The sequence below is a fragment of the Anomaloglossus baeobatrachus genome, chromosome 2 (genome assembly GCF_048569485.1).
Source record: "Anomaloglossus baeobatrachus isolate aAnoBae1 chromosome 2, aAnoBae1.hap1, whole genome shotgun sequence".
Lineage (NCBI taxonomy): Eukaryota > Metazoa > Chordata > Amphibia > Anura > Aromobatidae > Anomaloglossus > Anomaloglossus baeobatrachus.
This window is the reverse complement of record NC_134354.1, coordinates 439,902,941-439,920,819: the sequence shown is the minus strand read 5'-3', so window position 1 is coordinate 439,920,819 and position 17,879 is coordinate 439,902,941.

Here is a 17,879-nt window from a genome sequence, read left to right as displayed (position 1 = left end):
CCCCTAGCCATGTGGATAGGGAGGCGAATCATGACAAGGATATTATGATTTGTCTTTTAAATGTTCTTTGTCCTAATATTCTATTTCAGAAACATATTCATTAATGTCCAGTGACATGACATGGCTGCTTAAGGCTATGTGCACACAGTGCGTCTTTTTGACGCTGCGTTTTTGTGCGTTTTTGGCCGCTAAAAACGCACAAAAACGCACCTGCGTCGAAAAAACGCGGCAAAAAACGCAAGCGTTTTGCCGCGATTTGGTGCGTTTTTTTGCTGCGTTTTGCTGCGTTTTTGCTCACTGCGTCTTTATGCGTTTTTTATCAGTGAACAAAAAAAAAGGCCTGATGTCATTTCCTTCTTCAATGTGTTCTTCATTCTCCACTAATGTATGCAGAAGAGCAGACAGCTGCAGAACTACAAGGCTCAGCATCCTCCATCCAATAGTGTATGCAGGAGAGCAGACAGCAGCTGTCGAACTACAAGGCTCAGCATCCTCCTTCCAGGACTGTATGCAGGATTTCTTTGCCCCCCCAAACAAAAAAAATGACGTGGGCTTCGCCATATTTTTGTATGCTAGCCGGGTACAGCAGGCAGGTACGGCTGCCCCCAACCCCCAGCTGCCTATTTGTTCCCGGCTGGGAACCAAAAATATAGGGAAGCCCTTTTTTTTAAATTATTTCATGAATTTCATGAAATAATTTAAAAAAAAATGACGTGAGCTTCGCCCAATTTTTGAGTCCAGCCGGGTACAATTAGGCAGCTGGGGATTGGAATCCACAGTGCAGGGTGCCCATGCTTTCTGGGCACCCCCGCTGTGAATTGCAGTCCGCAGCCACCCCAGAAAATGGCGCTTTCATAGAAGCGCCATCTTCTGGCGCTGTATCCAGCTCTTCCAGCTGCCCTGAAGCCGGGTGGCTAGCTGGGTAATAATGGAGTTAGGGCTAGCTGTATATTATCAGCTAGCCCTAAGCCCGAAATTCATGGTGTCACGCCAATATTAGACATGGCCACCATGAATTTCTAGTAATGATAAAAAAAAAACACAACGAAAAATATTTTTATTAGAAATAAAACACAACACAATTAGTGACTCCATCTTTATTGAAATAAACCCCCCTCCGCAGTAATCCTGGGTCAGGGTCCCACGCCGTCCAATCCAGATCCAATATCATCTGATCGGTTTGCTGGAAGGCAAAGCGATCAGATGATGAGTCAGGATCAAGTGCCTGAATCACATCACACATCAGCTGATTGTATAAAAGCCGATTATACAATCAGCTGATGCATCAGTGCAAAAAAAATAAAAATAATAATACTCACTTGATTACCGGCAGCTCCTGCAGCGATGGGATGAGAGTCTGATCCCGTCCGATCGCTGCAGCAGCTGCCGGTAATCAGGGATGAAGTCTCCTGACGCATCCGCTGATACCGGCCGGGCGCCCGCGTCACCGCGATACTTACGATCACCTGATGCGTCAGGTGACTGCATCAGGTGATCCATCGCCAGGTCCTGCATCTCTCGGAGGTTTCCCGGCCGTCTGCACACAGCCAGAGCGGCGGTACCGGGAGGAGATGGGAGCGGGCATGGCACCGGGAGTCTGCAGACAGGTGAGTATTGACTTTTTTTTTTTCTACTGTTAACTTTTGATTTTGCAGCCGCTTCCACCTCCCGCCTGTACATGGCGCCGCACGGCAGCAGACATGCCCAGGACGGGAGGTGGACGCAGCGGTGACGGTACCGGGAGGATTCACGCTTCTGTCTATACTGACAGAAGGAATCCTCTTCCTGTACACGTCACTTTGCTACCCACCTCCTGCGTTTATAGCTGCGTTTTTGGTCTTAGAAACGCACCAAAACGCAGCTATTTGCGTTTCTCATTGCGTCTTTCAACATCCCATTGAACTCAATGGATGAAAAGCGCAGTGAAAAACGCGGGAATAATTGACATGCTGCGTTTTTGTGGTCACCACAAAAACGCAGCTGAAAAAAAACGCTGTGTGGGGACAGCAAAAATGAAAACTCATAGACTTTGCTGGGGAAGCAAAGTCATGCAGTTTTGAGGCCAAAAACGCACCCGAAAAACGCGCAAAAACGCCGAGAAAAACGCACTGTGTGCACATAGCCTAAAACAGCATCTTCACTCTGTGGGTGAGAAACATAAGTAAACATTAGAGAACTTTATCTTTTCTAAACAGAACAGATAAACAAGTGACCCTGTATTGTTAGGACATTTGTGTATCCCAGCAGAGGTTTTTAAATAGCGGTCTACCAGTCTACAAGATAACTACACAATAGCCTGATTTGTGCTATTTTGTAGTAAAGTCTATTTCAATTCTAGCACTAGAGACTAGAGATGAGCGAACCAGCCGTGGTTCGGCTCGAGTTCGGTTCATCGAACGGAGGTCCCGTTCGGCGAACGTTCGACGAACCGAACTCGAACCAATAGGAAATAATGGGAGGCAATCACAAACGCATAAAAACGCATTATAAATGTAGACATACAGTTAATAAACATTGCCATAACACATTACCGATCCCCGCGATCCCTCCTGCACTCTGTCTCCTGCGGCTATTCCATCCAATGATCGCTGAATCCTCCCGGTAACCAGCACTGCAAGCAGTGATGCAGGACCTATCGTGACATCAAAATAGCCATGTGACCAGTCACGTGGCTATTATCTCATTGGCTACAGACTGGTCACATGACTATGACGCGTCATGTAGGACCTGTCATTGCACTCTCCGGTACACGGTGCACATTTGTGTATCGCCGTGTACTGGCGACATGCTCTAGCACACGGTCGACTCCCCGTTCCGTTAATGACCGGCTGCCACAGCCGGTCCCTAATGGAGAACACAGTTGCCATAGCAACGCAGTTAGCAGTGACTTCACTGCTAACCGCCGCTCCGGGAGCACCGTTGCTATGGTAACGCGTCTGTCAGCGTTACCGCTGTTACCGCTGACAGCCAGCAGCACTGATCTCTCATGGAGTGAAGGCTGCACGCTGCTTCCCGTGCAGCCTTCATGGAGTGAAGGCTGCACAGGAAGCAGCGTCTTCCCCCATGCAGCATTGATGGAGCTGAGCTGCATTTGTTGAACGAGAGACAGAAGACCATGGCTCGTGGAGGGCTGACAGGGGGTAATAAAGATGGAGTCTCTAATGTGTCTGTGTATTTATTACTATTAAAGTATTTTTTCTGTGTGGTGTTTTTTTTGTAACCCTTTATTGGAGATTCTTAATGGCCGGGTCAAACGTGCCTGACATTAAGAATCTCTGGCTTAATACTGGCTAGTAAAACAAAGCCAGTATTAGCTCATGATTACCCAACAAGCCACCAGGCTCCAGGGCTGTTGGAAGAGTTGGATACAGCGCCAGATGATGGCGCTTCTATGAGAGCGCCATTTTCTGGGGCGGCTGCGGACTGCAATTCGCAGCAGAGGCGCCCAGAAACCTCGGGCTAACCTGTGCTGCGGATTCCAATCCCCAGCTGCCTAGTTGTACCTGGCTGGACACAAAAATGGGGCGAAGCCCACGTCATTTGTTTTTTAATTATTTCATGAAATAAGTGAAATAATTAAAAAAAACGGGCTTCCCTATATTTTTGGTTCCCAGCCGGGTACAAATAGGCAACTGGGGGTTGGAGGCAGCCCGTGGCTGCCTGTTGTACCTGGCTAGCATACAAAAATGTGGCAAAGCCCACGTCATTTTTTTGGTGGGCAAAAAACTTCTGCATACAGTCCTGGATGGATATACCAAGTAGTCTACAGACAATTGTTAGCGCTTGACCCCAATAACCATTAAATCTGCAGCTAGGTTTGTAGGCAAAAAATCCCCTTTAATTTGCCTGGAATCAGAAGTGAATTTTAATTGAGATTTTTTAAAATAAAAAATCCCCAATAAACCAGCGCTAAGAGGTTTTTTTTTATTAATATTTTATACTTTTTATTGCTATCCTTGTTTTAGACACAAATTTATTTAAAACAATTCACACAATAGAACAAGGAAAAAGAAAGAAGAATAAACCACATATGGTAGAAATAAAAATAAAAGTAAAAATAATGAATAAGTAATTGATAGTGCAGCAAACAGATACCAGGTGTCTGGTTGCAGTACCCCGGCCGGTAGTAGAGCAATTATTAAATCTAGTATAGTATATTAAGTGATGCTTCAAGGCATATGATATTTAATGCCAATTGAAACTATCACTGCAATATGATTTTTCAGATACCTGGAGAGTTTTTTTCAATCCATAAGCAAAAAGGTTTTTAATAGAGGCTTAAATTATAAGCAGCAATTTCAGCGTTCCAAGTGCCTTTAAATGAATTTGAAGAAACTGCACTTCAGGATTGTAGTGAGGATGAGGTGCCCCAGCTCATCAAGTGTTCCAATAGGAGTTTACCTCATCCTCACTACAATCCTGAAGTGCAGTTTCTTCAAATTCATTTAAAGGCACTTGGAATGCTGAAATTGCTGCTTATAATTTAAGCCTCTATTAAAAACCTTTTTGCTTATGGATTGAAAAAAACTCTCCAGGTATCTGAAAAATCATATTGCAGTGATAGTTTCAATTGGCATTAAATATCATATGCCTTGAAGCATCACTTAATATACTAAACTAGATTTAATAATTGCTCTACTACCGGCCGGGGTACTGCAACCAGACACCTGGTATCTGTTGTTTGCACTATCAATTACTTATTCTTTATTTTTACTTTAATTTTTATTTCTACCATATGTGGTTTATTCTTCTTTCTTTTTCCTTGTTCTATTGTGTGAATTGTTTTGAATAAATTTGTGTCTAAAACAAGGATAGCAATAAAAAGTATAAAATATTAATTAAAAAAACCTCATATCAGCGCTGGTTTATTGGGGATTTTTTATTTTAAAAAATCTCAATTAAAATTCAGTACTGGATGGAGTATGCTGAGCCTTGTAGTTCTGCATCTGCTGTCTGCTCTTCTCCATACAGACAGCAGCTGCAGAACTACAAGGCTCAGCATACTCCATCGAGGACTGTATGCAGAAGTTTTTTGCCCCCTGAAAAAATTGTGGGCTTCGCCATATTTTTGTATGCTAGCCAGGTACAGCAGGCAGGTACGGCTGCCCCCAGCCCCAGTTGCCTATTTGTACCCGGCTGGGAACCAAAAATAAAGGGAAGCCCTTTTTTTTATTATTTCATGAATTTCATGAAATAATTAGAAAACAAATGACGTAGGCTTCGCCCCATTTTTGTGTCCCGCCAGGTACAACTAGGCAGCTGGGGATTGGAATCCGCAGCACAGGTTGGCCTGAGCTTTCTGGGCCCCACTGCTGCGAATTGCAGTCTGCAGCCGCCTCAGAAAATGGCACTTTCATAGAAGCGCCATCTTCTGGCGCTGTATCCAACTCTTCCAGCACCTGCCTGCTATACCTGGCTAGCATACAAAAATATGGCGAAGCTCACGTCCTTTTTTTGTAGTTTTTTTGGCAAAAAAATAAAAAATGCTTCCCTGGATTCTACATTGCCAGTGAAGGTAACACCAAGCAGTGGGGGTTATCAGCCAGTAGCTGCTTGGATTACCCTTAGCTAGCAATACAAAAAATGCAGCGGGAGTCCATATATATTTTTTTTAATTATTTATTTAAATAACTAAAAACAAAATGGGCTTCCCTGTATTTTTATTGCCTGACATCACAGTGCTGTAAAAATAAATCTTTAAAAAAAATGACGTAGCGCTCCGGAATTTTTGATTCTCAGCGCAGATAAAGCAGACAGCTATGGGTTGCCACCCCCATCTGCCTGCCGTTACCTTGGTTGGCAATCAAAATACAGAGAAGCCCATTAATTTTTTCTATTTAAAAAATAGTTAAAAAAAAAAATGACGTTGGGTCCCCCCATTTTTGATAGCCAGCTAGGGTAAAGCAGACGGCTGTAGCCTGAAAACCACAGCTGGCAGCTTTACCGTGGTTGGGGATCCAATGTGGAGGTCCCCCCAGGCTCTTTTTTTTTTTTTTATAATTATTTTATAAATATTAATAATTACACAAAAAAAGTAGGGTCCCCCCCCAAATTGGATCACCAGCCAAGGTAAAGCGGACAGCTGTGGTCTGGTATTCTCAGGGTGGGAAGGTCCATAGTTATTGGACCTTCACAGCCTAAAAATAGCAGGCCGCAGGCACCCCAGACGTGGCGCATCCACTAGATGCGCCAATCCTGGCGCTTCACCCCAGCTCATCCCGTGCCCTGGTGCAGTGGCAAACGGGGTAATAAATCGGGTTGATACTAGCTGTAAGGTCACCTGACATCAAGCCCAGCAGTTTGTGATGTAATGGCGTCTATTAGATACCCAACATCATAAACTGTCAGTACTAACAAACAAAAAATCGACAAAAGAAATTTATTTGAAAAAACAGTCCCCAAAACATTTCCTCTTTCACCAATTTATTGTAAGAAAAAAAATAAAGGGGTCCCACGACGACTCTGAGCCATCTAGAATATGGGGGGCGGACACTCAGGGAACGTATCCCCCATTTTCTAGGAGTGCAGACCCTTCATGTGAGGAGTGTGGGTGCAATGAATCTGCACTTACTCTCCCCAGGTCCACAGCAGCAGAGCCCATGTTGTAATGGTTGCTACCAAAGCTGCAATGCCCTGCTCATGAGGTAAGGGCATGCCTAATCAGGAGAACTATTCTACATTTCCAAATATTGGTATTTGCTGATATTATTGCTATTCCACCTACTATATATTGGGGATAGGATCTTGGAGATGGAATACCCATTTAAGTCCAGTTATCCAGCTGAATGAATACTTAACAGAGCTCGCTATTTAGATGTGACTTGAGACTCTCATGTTTGGTAGTCATTCAGCAGGGAAACTATAAAAGCAAATCCCTCCATTTGGAAATGTAGTATATAGCTCTCCTGATCAATTATGTTCCTTACCTCATGAGCAGGGCATTGCAGTAATAATTTATTCATTTATATAGCGTTACTAATTTCATAGCGCTGTATGTCTTTGGAGTGTGGGAGGAAACCCACGCAAACATGGGGAGAACATACAAACTCCTTGCAGATGGTGTCCTTGGTGAGAATTGAACCCAGGACCTCAGCGCTGCAAGACTGCAGTGCTAACCACTGAGCCACCGTGCCGCCCATTTAGCTTACAGATGCATAACCACCACTCACTGTGTCTGAACACAGGAAGCTGAGCTGACAGCCGCTCTGTGCATGCGGCAGCGTCTATTGTGAAGGAGAGGGCCGTGGGGGGGATCAACGCTGCACAGGTACCGGGGAACACCGGTGGGGTTATAGGGGGTGACCTGGCAGGGCCTGGGGAGGAGTTTTCTGTCGCATGTGTCATGGCACATGCGACAGAAATCAGAGGAGTAGGGTGAATGCGGCCGGTGCGCTGCTGTGCGCGCAGCCATTTTGGATTTCTGGGAGGGCATCAGGGGGGGCACTTTGGCGACACCGGGGGACCGGAAGGGACTGGGGAGGAGATTTATCATGTTTGTTCATGCCAGATGGGAGATAAATAATTTTTTACCGGCGCTGTCATTTACTGTAACGTGATCATTGGTGTACGATGTATACCTGTGATCACGTGAGCGGGGACCGGAAAAAACGTCCTGAATCATGATCTCCAGGGTCTCAGCTAGCCCTGAAACCCCGGAGATTTTCTGACGCTGGGGGGAGTTATTCACTTATTTCTGCCTGCTGTTTATAAACGGCATATCAGAATAAGGCTACATTAACACGACCGATCCATTTTTGCGGTCTGCAAAAAACAGTACGTTTTTTTTCACAGGTTCATCCGTGTGGCATCCGTTTCCATTCCGTAGACGGTCCGTATGTCATCTGTTTGTCATCCGTGTGCCTTCCGTTGTTTTTGTGTACTGCAAAAAAACTGAAGGAGGGTAAATACTTAAATTTACCCAGGATCCATAGCTTCAACCTACATGAGGCGGTCACATGTTCACTCCAGTGCCATTTTCTACTGCTTTTCACAGCGTAGAGCGCTCTGGTGATTTTCTTGTGCTTGTGCACTTCATATGTTTTTTCTGTCATTATAATGGCAGAAAAACACATAATGTCCCACTCTCCTGCATTTTGTAATTTTGCACCCTTTGGTGCCTTTCATGTGGCACTAAGGGGTGCTTAGCTTTGTATTTAGCCAAAAAAATGAAAAAAAAAATGACGTAGGGTTCCCCCATTTTTGTAGCCAGCTAGGGTAAAGCAGACGGCTGCAGCCTGCAGACCACAGCTGGCAACCTCACCTTGGCTGGTAATCCAAAACTGAGGGCACCCCACGCTGTTATTTTAAATTTAAATAAATAATTAAAAAAAAAAAAAACACATAGGGGTCCCCCCAAAATTGGATCACCAGCCAAGGTAAAGCAGACAGCTGGGGTCCAATATTCTCAGACTAGGGAGGTCCATGGTTATTGGACTCTTCCCAGCCTAAAAATAGCAGGCCGCAGCCGCCCCAGAAGTGGCGCATCCATTAGATGTGCCAATCCTGGTGCTTCGCCCCAGCTCATCCAGCGCCCTGGTGCGGTGGCAAACGGGGTAATATATGGAGTTAATACCAGATGTGTAATGTCACCTGGCATCAAGCCCTGGGGTTGGTGAGGTCAGGCGTCTATCAGATAGCCGACATCACCAACCCAGTCATTAATAACAAAAAATAGACGACAAACACATTTTTATTTGAAAAAACACTCCTCAATACATTCCCTCTTCAACCAATTTATTAGAAAGAAAAACAAATCCAGGTCTGGTGTAATCCAAGGGGTTGCCATGACGATCCACACTGTCCCAGTCAATGAAGAGCAGGATGTTCCCCATTGGCTGGGAGAACAGTGCAGTGGGTCACATCAATGGGTCAGCCCAGGTCACTGCAGGGAATGACAAGTGCTACTGTCAGCGAGGTACATTACCTGCGCTGATCTCCTGCACTGCTGACAGCACCTGTCACTGAGTTCAATGACCGCCGCCTTCACAGCCAAGTATCGCGTGACGTCACCGCTAGTCAGTCTCTGGTCGGAAGCGAGAGAAGGTGATGTGACAAGCGGCGGCCATGGAGGACAGTGACAGCACTGAGTTCGGGACTTCATCACCGCAGGTAAGCCGAGCGGGACGATGTGTGCAGAGTGACAGGTGGGCGGAGCCTAGCGGGGTAATGTGTGCAGAGTGCCAGGTGGGCGGAGCCTAGCAGAGTAATGTGTGCAGAGTGCCAGGTGGGCGGAGCCTAGCGGGACGATGTGTGCAGTGCCAGGTGGGCGGAGCCTAGCGGGACGATGTGTGCAGAGTGCCAGGTGGGTGGAGTCTAGCGGGACGATGTGTGCAGAATGACAGGTGGGCGGAGCCTAGCAGGGTAATGTATGCAGTGACGGATGGGCGGAGCCTAGTGGGGTAATGTGTGCAGAGTGCCAGGTGGGCAGAGCCTAGCAGGACGATGTGTGCAGAGTGCCAGGTGGGCGGAGCCTAGCGGGGTAATGTGTGCAGAGTGCCAGGTGGGTGGAGCCTAGCGGAATGATGTGTGCAGAGTGCCAGGTGGGCGGAGCCTAGCGGGACGATGTGTGCAGAGTGACAGGTGGGCGGAGCCTAGCGGGGTAATGTGTGCAGAGTGCCAGGTGGGTAGAGCCTAGCGGGACGATGTGTGCAGAGTGCCAGGTGGGCGGAGCAATGTGTGCTGGCGGCGGAGTGCGACGTGGGTGGAGCCTAGCGGGGTCATGTGGCGCTGTGGACGTCAGTGTCGTGGACTGCTTGGCTGGGGACAGGTGAGTGTGTGTGTGTGTGTACATGCCGCGTGCAGGAGGGGGCGGAGCGAGCTGAGCGGGGAAGTGTGGGCTTCCTGCATGTAACTAGGATAAATATCGGGTTACTAACCAAAGCGCTTTGCTTGGATACCCGATGTTTATCTTGGTTACCAGATTCTGACAGGCTGCCAGCGATGGCTCCTGCACACTGTAGCTGTAAAAAGCCCTGCTTTTTGCTGCTAGAACCGTTCTCGAACGTATCTAGAACTATCGAGCTTTAGCAAAAAGCTCGAGTTCTAGTTCGATCTATTACAGCCCCCAAAATCACTCGAACCGCGAATTGGAGATTCTCGAACTGCGAACCGCGCTCAACTGTACTAGAGACATGACCTGAGAAAAAAAAAAAACCTGTTGAAAACAATGCCATATGAACCTTCATACGTCAGAATAATTTCATCACTGCCGTTATCACCTTCGCTTTGTGCATATAACTAGAATATAAACCATTAATAACAGCAATAATAACAACAGTACATTTATAAGACAATATTTATCACATTTCAAGGACCCCATTCCATTCACCTGGTGTTGTACTCAACCTAAAATGGGGGAAAAAACCAACATGAATTAAAAATGACCCGCAAGAGTTGTCATAGGGTCAGTATTGTGTATATATACGCTGGGTGCCTGCGGCCTGTACGTATGTGTGTATGCATGTATGCCGCCGGTATGTGTGTGCGGCCGGTGGGTGAGTAGTGTGTGCCAGCGGTCCGTGTGTAGTGTGTGTACAATGCCAGCTGCCGGTATATATGTATGCGCGGTGTCAGCAGTCCGTGAGTATAGTGTGTGTCTGTCTTCCGGCTCCTGCAGCAGTTGCTGAGTATATAGCCAGAGCGTGGAGCAAAGCACTGCGGAGCGATTTTCTGCTACAGCCGTATCCCTCGCACCCATATATATGGGAAAACGAGTATAACAGTTTTTTGTTATTTTTATTTATGCATAAACACCATATATTACATTACAAACATATTTTTAACATCAAAGACAAAAAATCAGTTAAAAGAGGACATATCCTGGTAAAAAAACGTTTAATTGAAAGGTCGGTTGAGGTGTATGGGGGTTTCCTGATCTGAACAGTTTGTCAGTATTATATCGATAGGCACTTGTCATGGACTATATATAGTGTGTATATATTTGACATACATAATGAGTTCAGATAGCGTTATTATGGTGCTGGGAAACTGAATGATTGACGTGTGTGTGTGTATGTATGTATGTATGTATGTGTGTATATATATGTGTGTGTATATATATGTATATATATATATATATAAAATATATATATATATAAAATATATATATATATAATATAAGTGTGTACATTAAAAAAAAATCCATTTTGGAGGACCAGTCTGTGTTCCAGGATATGAGGATACGCTCAGGGAACGTATCCACCATTTTCTGGAAGTGCGGGCACTCTGAGGAGTGTGAGTGCAGTGATACTGAACTCACGCTCCCCACAGTTCCAAGCACAGCAGTGTGAATCACGCAGCGAGCTGTGTCCTTGTGCGTAGAGCCGGCTTACAGGCGCTCTGTGCATGTGACAAGCATTTCACTGAAGACAATGAGAAGGAGGGGCGCGGGGGAACGAAGATGCAGGAGGTAATGAGGAAGAACGGCGAAGACCGGGTGACAGCCTGACAGGGGTTGACCTGGGAGGACCTTTCTGTGCCATATGAGATGTCAGGGGGACGGAGACTGGGGACGGGGGATTTTGGCCACACCGGGGACCGTGTGAGGACATTCATCTCCCATCTAACACTTTGATCATGCCAGATGGGAGAAGAATCATTTTTTTTTACCGGCGCGACATTAACTGTCACGTTGTCGCTGTTAAAAACCTCAATTATCAATTAGAAGAAGGAACCCACTTATCAAAAACCATAAAGAAAATTCCTATATTAAAATTACCAAATTTTATTAGTTAATTACTAAAAAAACTGTCAGTACAGTCAGAAATAGAATAGCCACTAAAAAGTGGTTTGGACGGGTGTAAGGGACAAAGTGCGCCAGATGTCGATATAAAGAAATATTCAATATATATATAGGAGGGATGGGGCCTATCCTAGCCCTATGAGTGTCCCCTACCTACTAGCGGAGTGTAAACACCCTAACACTTGGTGCCCCCGCTCCTCGGCGGCTGTCCCTCACTGTCCCTCCAACCACAAAACCACCATCACCATACAGTGTGTGTGCAGAAAGTGCAGTCAAAAAACTAATAGTCTGAATAGCCACTCTATAGGTTAAATACAGATCTTGCAACAATGGTTCCCCAGTCAGAGTAACCACTCTATAGAGTCATACAATAGATTAAATTAAACCCTTAAAGGATAAATAGACAGTGCTTCCATCCTCCAGGACATATCAGTATAAATACAATTTTATGCCTAGGCACCTGCACACCTATCTCAGGTCATCATATTAGTCATCTCAATTTGATGAAAGTACTTATCATAACGTTGTCATCTCATCTCATCTCAATGCGTTTCTCCCTCAGGATGTCTGGGGGTTCATCAGGAGATGTTCAGTCTTTTCAGCCGATGTCACAATGGAGATACGGTTATTATGCCTAATAGCGTCACTGGGGACCACATGAATCTGGGTCCTATCCCATTCAATGGTAACAGAAATAATGCCCCATCAGGCCATTACACCACCACCCCTTCTTATTATAAACTCTGTCAATGCCGAGTGGTCCCGCCCCCATGAGGCTTACCGTGGTTGGAGGGACAGTGAGGGACAGCCGCCGAGGAGCGGGGGCACCAAGTGTTAGGGTGTTTACACTCCGCTGGTAGGTAGGGGACACTCATAGGGCTAGGATAGGCCCCATCCCTCCTATATATATATTGAATATTTCTTTATATCGACATCTGGCGCACTTTGTCCCTTACACCCGTCCAAACCACTTTTTAGTGGCTATTCTATTTCTGACTGTACTGACAGTTTTTTTAGTAATTAACTAATAAAATTTTGGTAATTTTAATATAGGAATTTTCTTTATGGTTTTTGACACGTTGTCGCTGTTACACAGTTTGTAACAGCAATCACGTGAATGGGGACCAGAAAAAACGACGCTGATCGATTATCTCCAGGGTCTCAGCCACCCCCGGTAGCTGAAATCCCGAAGATTTTCTGACTCTGCGGGGCCCTATATCCTTTTTTCCGACTGCCGTTAAAAGGCATATCGGCGGTCGTTATGGGGTTAAGACCCGGGGCCTTGCATCTCCACTGCGCCCCTCCCCCACGCCTGTATCAAAGCTCCAATACGTTTAGCAAGGCTAAGGTACGCAGAGTTAAATAGTGTGTGTGTGTGTGTGTATTATGTATACATACATATTGGAGTTTATATTGATGAAAAAATGTATACCAATTTATTATTTTATAAAACTCTTATACTTGATAATTATTTATAGCATTGAATTTATTTAGATTTGTATAAACTATTAACAGGAAGGGGGATATTAAAAGTGTACATATATTTAACATATTCTATGTATTTTAACAGTGCAAAAAAAACTTAATAAGCTTTACCTATTGGGGTGGATGTGTAATATTTTTCCACCTTGCTGTATACTCTCATTATTAAATAGTTTGAGGTCACACATATACAGATGTAATCGGGAGTTTGCCGCGATTAGTATCTCCCATATCCAATTCAGTCTTTGGTCAAAAAATTCCCCATGTTTTTTGTCTTTGATTTTAAAAATATGTTTGCAGTGTAATATATAGAATTTTTGCATAAATAAAAATAATAGAAAATTGATATTATATATTCGATTTATCTTGTCTCTCTTTGATAAATTGTATAATGAGGTAAGATACCGCTATTATGGTAGTGGGAAACTGAATCATTATTGACGTGTGTGTGTGTATATATATGTTTGTATATATGTGTGTGCGTGTGTGTGTGTGTGTATATATATATATATATATATATATATATATATATTTATATATTTGTGAGGGAAGGGTTAACCTTTTTGGACTGGTTAGGAAAATAGAAATTCATTCTCCCTTGCAAGACCAAACCAGACTTATTTACGTAATAAACTGAGACCAAACTCAAGGACGCAGAATGTTTTGACTTACAAAACAACTGAAAAACATCTTGTTATGGAAGAAGAAACATCATAGACTGTTATGGGAGTATAAGTCATTATGTTAATTTCTCTTGCTGGGAATATGTAATCCACGCCTTAATGAATGTAGATTAATGAATATGTATGTTGCATAGTTACGCCCTAATCAACTTTGTATAACCTTGTAATGTAAACAAAATATTACACTTTGTATTCGGAGCCGCACATCTCCAAGTCTTATGTGTATAACAGCGTCTGCCTGTTTTCATTTGAGGCAAAGGGAGTAGCAGAGGGGGGTACCGGTACTCTTTCTGCATTCGGACATCGCTGGCAACAGCTGTGACCATTAGGTCAACCTAACATTATCTGGCACCCGAAAAAGCAGGGACCCGGGTTTGTAATCCCAGGACGCAGTGGACTGTCTTGCCATCCAGAGGAGGAGTGGACCAGACGTGGGGACCAGAAACACCTGGCCAGGTAAGAGTTGAACCTTATTCTTCTTTTTATGCTCCCCACATCTGATCTCCCCTATCCTCACCGCCAAGAGGGACACTGTGAGTAAGAAACTGGGTTATTGGCGGGTTTCTACTGAACTCTGAGAGAGAAAGCTTTTGCCAGCAGATGTTTTCTGTACCTTGTTTGTTTTGATACCCCTCTGTGCTTTGTTCCCGTGTGTCTGCTCTCCTTGTTGGTTGTCATAGATCCCATACATCAGTGAGTGTTGAAAAAGAGTAGTCTACCTGCTCTGTCCAATGGATGTGATATTCACTGCCCTAGTGTTAGTGGGAATAGCCCTGTTTGCCATTGCTATCGGATATAGAGTGTACCTTTTTGGTACAAGAAGGGTAACCCAGCGCCATTCAAGATACTCAGCCCCCTCTGAACGGTTAGGACACCACCTTTCAGTAGGAATACAGATCAAGAGTCAGTCTCTGGGTACTTCCAGGAAAGGTGGTTCTAGACCTCACCTTAGGTAGGAATACAAATAAGGAGTTAGTCTCTGAGTATCTCCAGGATAGGTAGGTTTAGTCCGAAGGACATTCAAGGGTCTAAAAGCTGAAGAAGATAGACGGAGAATGGGGCAAGGAATATCAAAAGACAGAAGAGCTGGATGCACCCTGCAACATCTCATTACGTGTTATCATGGCAAAAGAACAGCCAGTCAGTCCAAGGAAGTTTTTAAGACCTTTGCATTGAAGGGGAAGGATTAATTGGACCCCAACAAATGGGACACAATAAGCGCTACTAGAGCAGGAGTGATAGCAGATAAATCATGGACTGAACTAGTCAGAACTCTTTCTAACATGGCAAAAACAGCCCACGATCAAGGTTGGATATACCATGAAGAATCAGACACATGGGAAGAAACTGGGAAGAAGGCTAATAAGGAACAGCAGCTTCCTCTGTACCTGTCAGTTACTCCTGGAACAACTCCAAAAATAGCAGGATCCCCGGAATGGACCTGCACAAACTGTGGCCAACAAAATCCGGACTGGAGTGAAACATGCCTAGCCTGTGGAGCCCCACAGCACAAGCTACAAGCCACAGCACCAGTGCCTCTTTATCACGTAGTGGAAAGAGGAGTCCTGATAAGACCACCTGTTAATCCACAAAACCCAGATGCTCCCAGAGATACAGTTCCTCGTACGTATGATGACTACGTACCCTGGACTCCAGCCGAGCAGATGGCTTTCCTGCAAAATGCTCCAGACCCGACTAGAAACCCAGTCAGTTTTTCACGTTACCTGAACCAAATACAGGTCTCCTACAGAAGCACTTGGGTGGACAAGGAGGGTTTGTGTAGAGTTAAAATGTCTCCCGAACTGTATGCCAAACTCACTGCTGATCTGACAGTGCATGTTCCGGACGATACCCGTACTGTGGCATCCGGCCAGGACTTCATGATAAGACTCAATCTTTTCTGCGCCCAGGAGCAAAGAACTAAGGGCACAATGGGACCAGTGCATCAAGGTCCTGTGGAGAATGTCAGCTCATTTTACTACAGATTGATGCAGTCATACGCAGATGAAGGGCTGGACATACAAGCAGCTGCAATACGTCACCTGATGGTAAGATCCTTCATGGGTGGAATACATGCACCTCTGGCAGAAAGATGGAAAGCATGCTGCCCAGAATGGAGAAACATGGAAGACATATATATCTTCTAGTCAACAAAGCAAGTGGCTTAGAAACCGAAGCAAAGGATAAAAGGAGCAACAAGAAAGTTGTCATAGCAGCAGTGGATGGTCAGCCAGAAGGTACAAGAAAGAAGGCACCGACCTGCTACTATTGTGGGATCAGAGTACATGTGATCAGAGACTGTAGAAAAAAAAAAGAGGGACACTCAAAACCAACCAGAAAGTCAGGAGGAGAAGACTGCCTGACTTGCAGCAGCACGGGATAGGGATGCCAGAGGTCCATTTATACACATCCCCCTTCACATTGGCAACAAGGAAATAAGAGCTTTGGTGGACTCAGGAGCCTCACGCTCCATACTCCACAGGAACCTGGTGCCTGAAGGATCCATCTCATCCGAAGCTACTGTAGTATCCGGATTTGATGGACAAGCCCAGATAATCCCAATAACACATCCACTAAAGGTGAAACTGGGACCACACATGTTCGTGTCTAAATTCTTAGTGTCCCCCCTGGGTGGAGATGCCCTAGTGGGAGCAGATCTACTATCAAGACTGCAAGCTCAGATTGTCTACAATGAAGATGGATCTGCTATCCTGCAAATACCAGAAGATATCCCAGAAGAAGTCCTGTGCACCCTCCAGATGATCGAAGATCAACCAGAATCTGATATTACACGTGAAGTAAACACGGATCCAATACTTCTACAAGTTCCTGCAAAACTCTGGTCCACATCAAAAACTGACCTCGGCACACTTCCCGTGCCCCCCGTAAAAGTTTCAGTCAAGCCTGGAATTACACCACCGCAGCTGAGACAATATCCTCTCAATGCTCAACAGGAAGCTGCCCTGGATTACCAAATAAAAGAACTGCTGAGGTCGGGAGCCCTCAGAACTACTAAGTCTCCTTACAACACTCCGCTGTTTCCTGTTAAGAAGATACAAGTAAAAAAAGGTGACCCAGTTATGTACCGGATGGTACACGATCTGAGAGCAGTGAACTCAATACTGGAGCCCTTCACCCCTGTTGTACCAAATCCACATACGCTGCTCACACAGGTGCCGGCTACATCCACCCATTACACAGTCATAGACCTTGCTAATGCTTTTTTCTCAGTTCCACTGGACCCAACATGCCAAGATTTCTTTGCATTCACGCACAAGCAAAATCAATATACATGGACACGCCTGCCCCAAGGTATGCAGCATTCCCCTACGCTATATACTCAGGCTATAAGTAGTGTTCTTCAAAGCTGGAAGCCTCTGAACACTGTGTCCTTCTCCAGTACGTGGATGATCTACTACTGTGCTGCCCTAGTGAAGAAGAATGTAAAACTGCTTCAATAAGCCTTCTTACCTTTCTGGCAGAAGTAGGATGCAAAACAAGCAGAGATAAATTGCAATTCTGCAAGACGAGGGTCCCTTTCCTGGGTCATTGCCTTTCTGAGGGACAAAAACACCTCAGCCCGGACAGATAAGAAGTTATCAGAAAAGCAAGCATTCTCAAGAATCTTAAGCAACTTAGAGGATTTTTAGGATTGATCTCATTCTGCAGACAGTGGATTCCCAATGCGTCACTACTCATGCAACCGCTGTATGATTGTACAAAGAATGTTCCTTTCTTCCTTACAGAAGAAGCTCGACAAAACTTTCAAAAGCTCAAGGAACTAGCGATTGATGCACCTGCTCTGGCACTACCAAACTATGATCTCACCTTCTATCTGTGTGTAGCAGAGCTTCAAGGATTTGCCGTAAGAGTACTTACCCAGAAGACGGACAAACATCACATAATAGGGTACTACTCCTCTCAACTCGACAACGTCACCAAAGCAGCACCAACCTGTGTCCGTGCCGTTACAG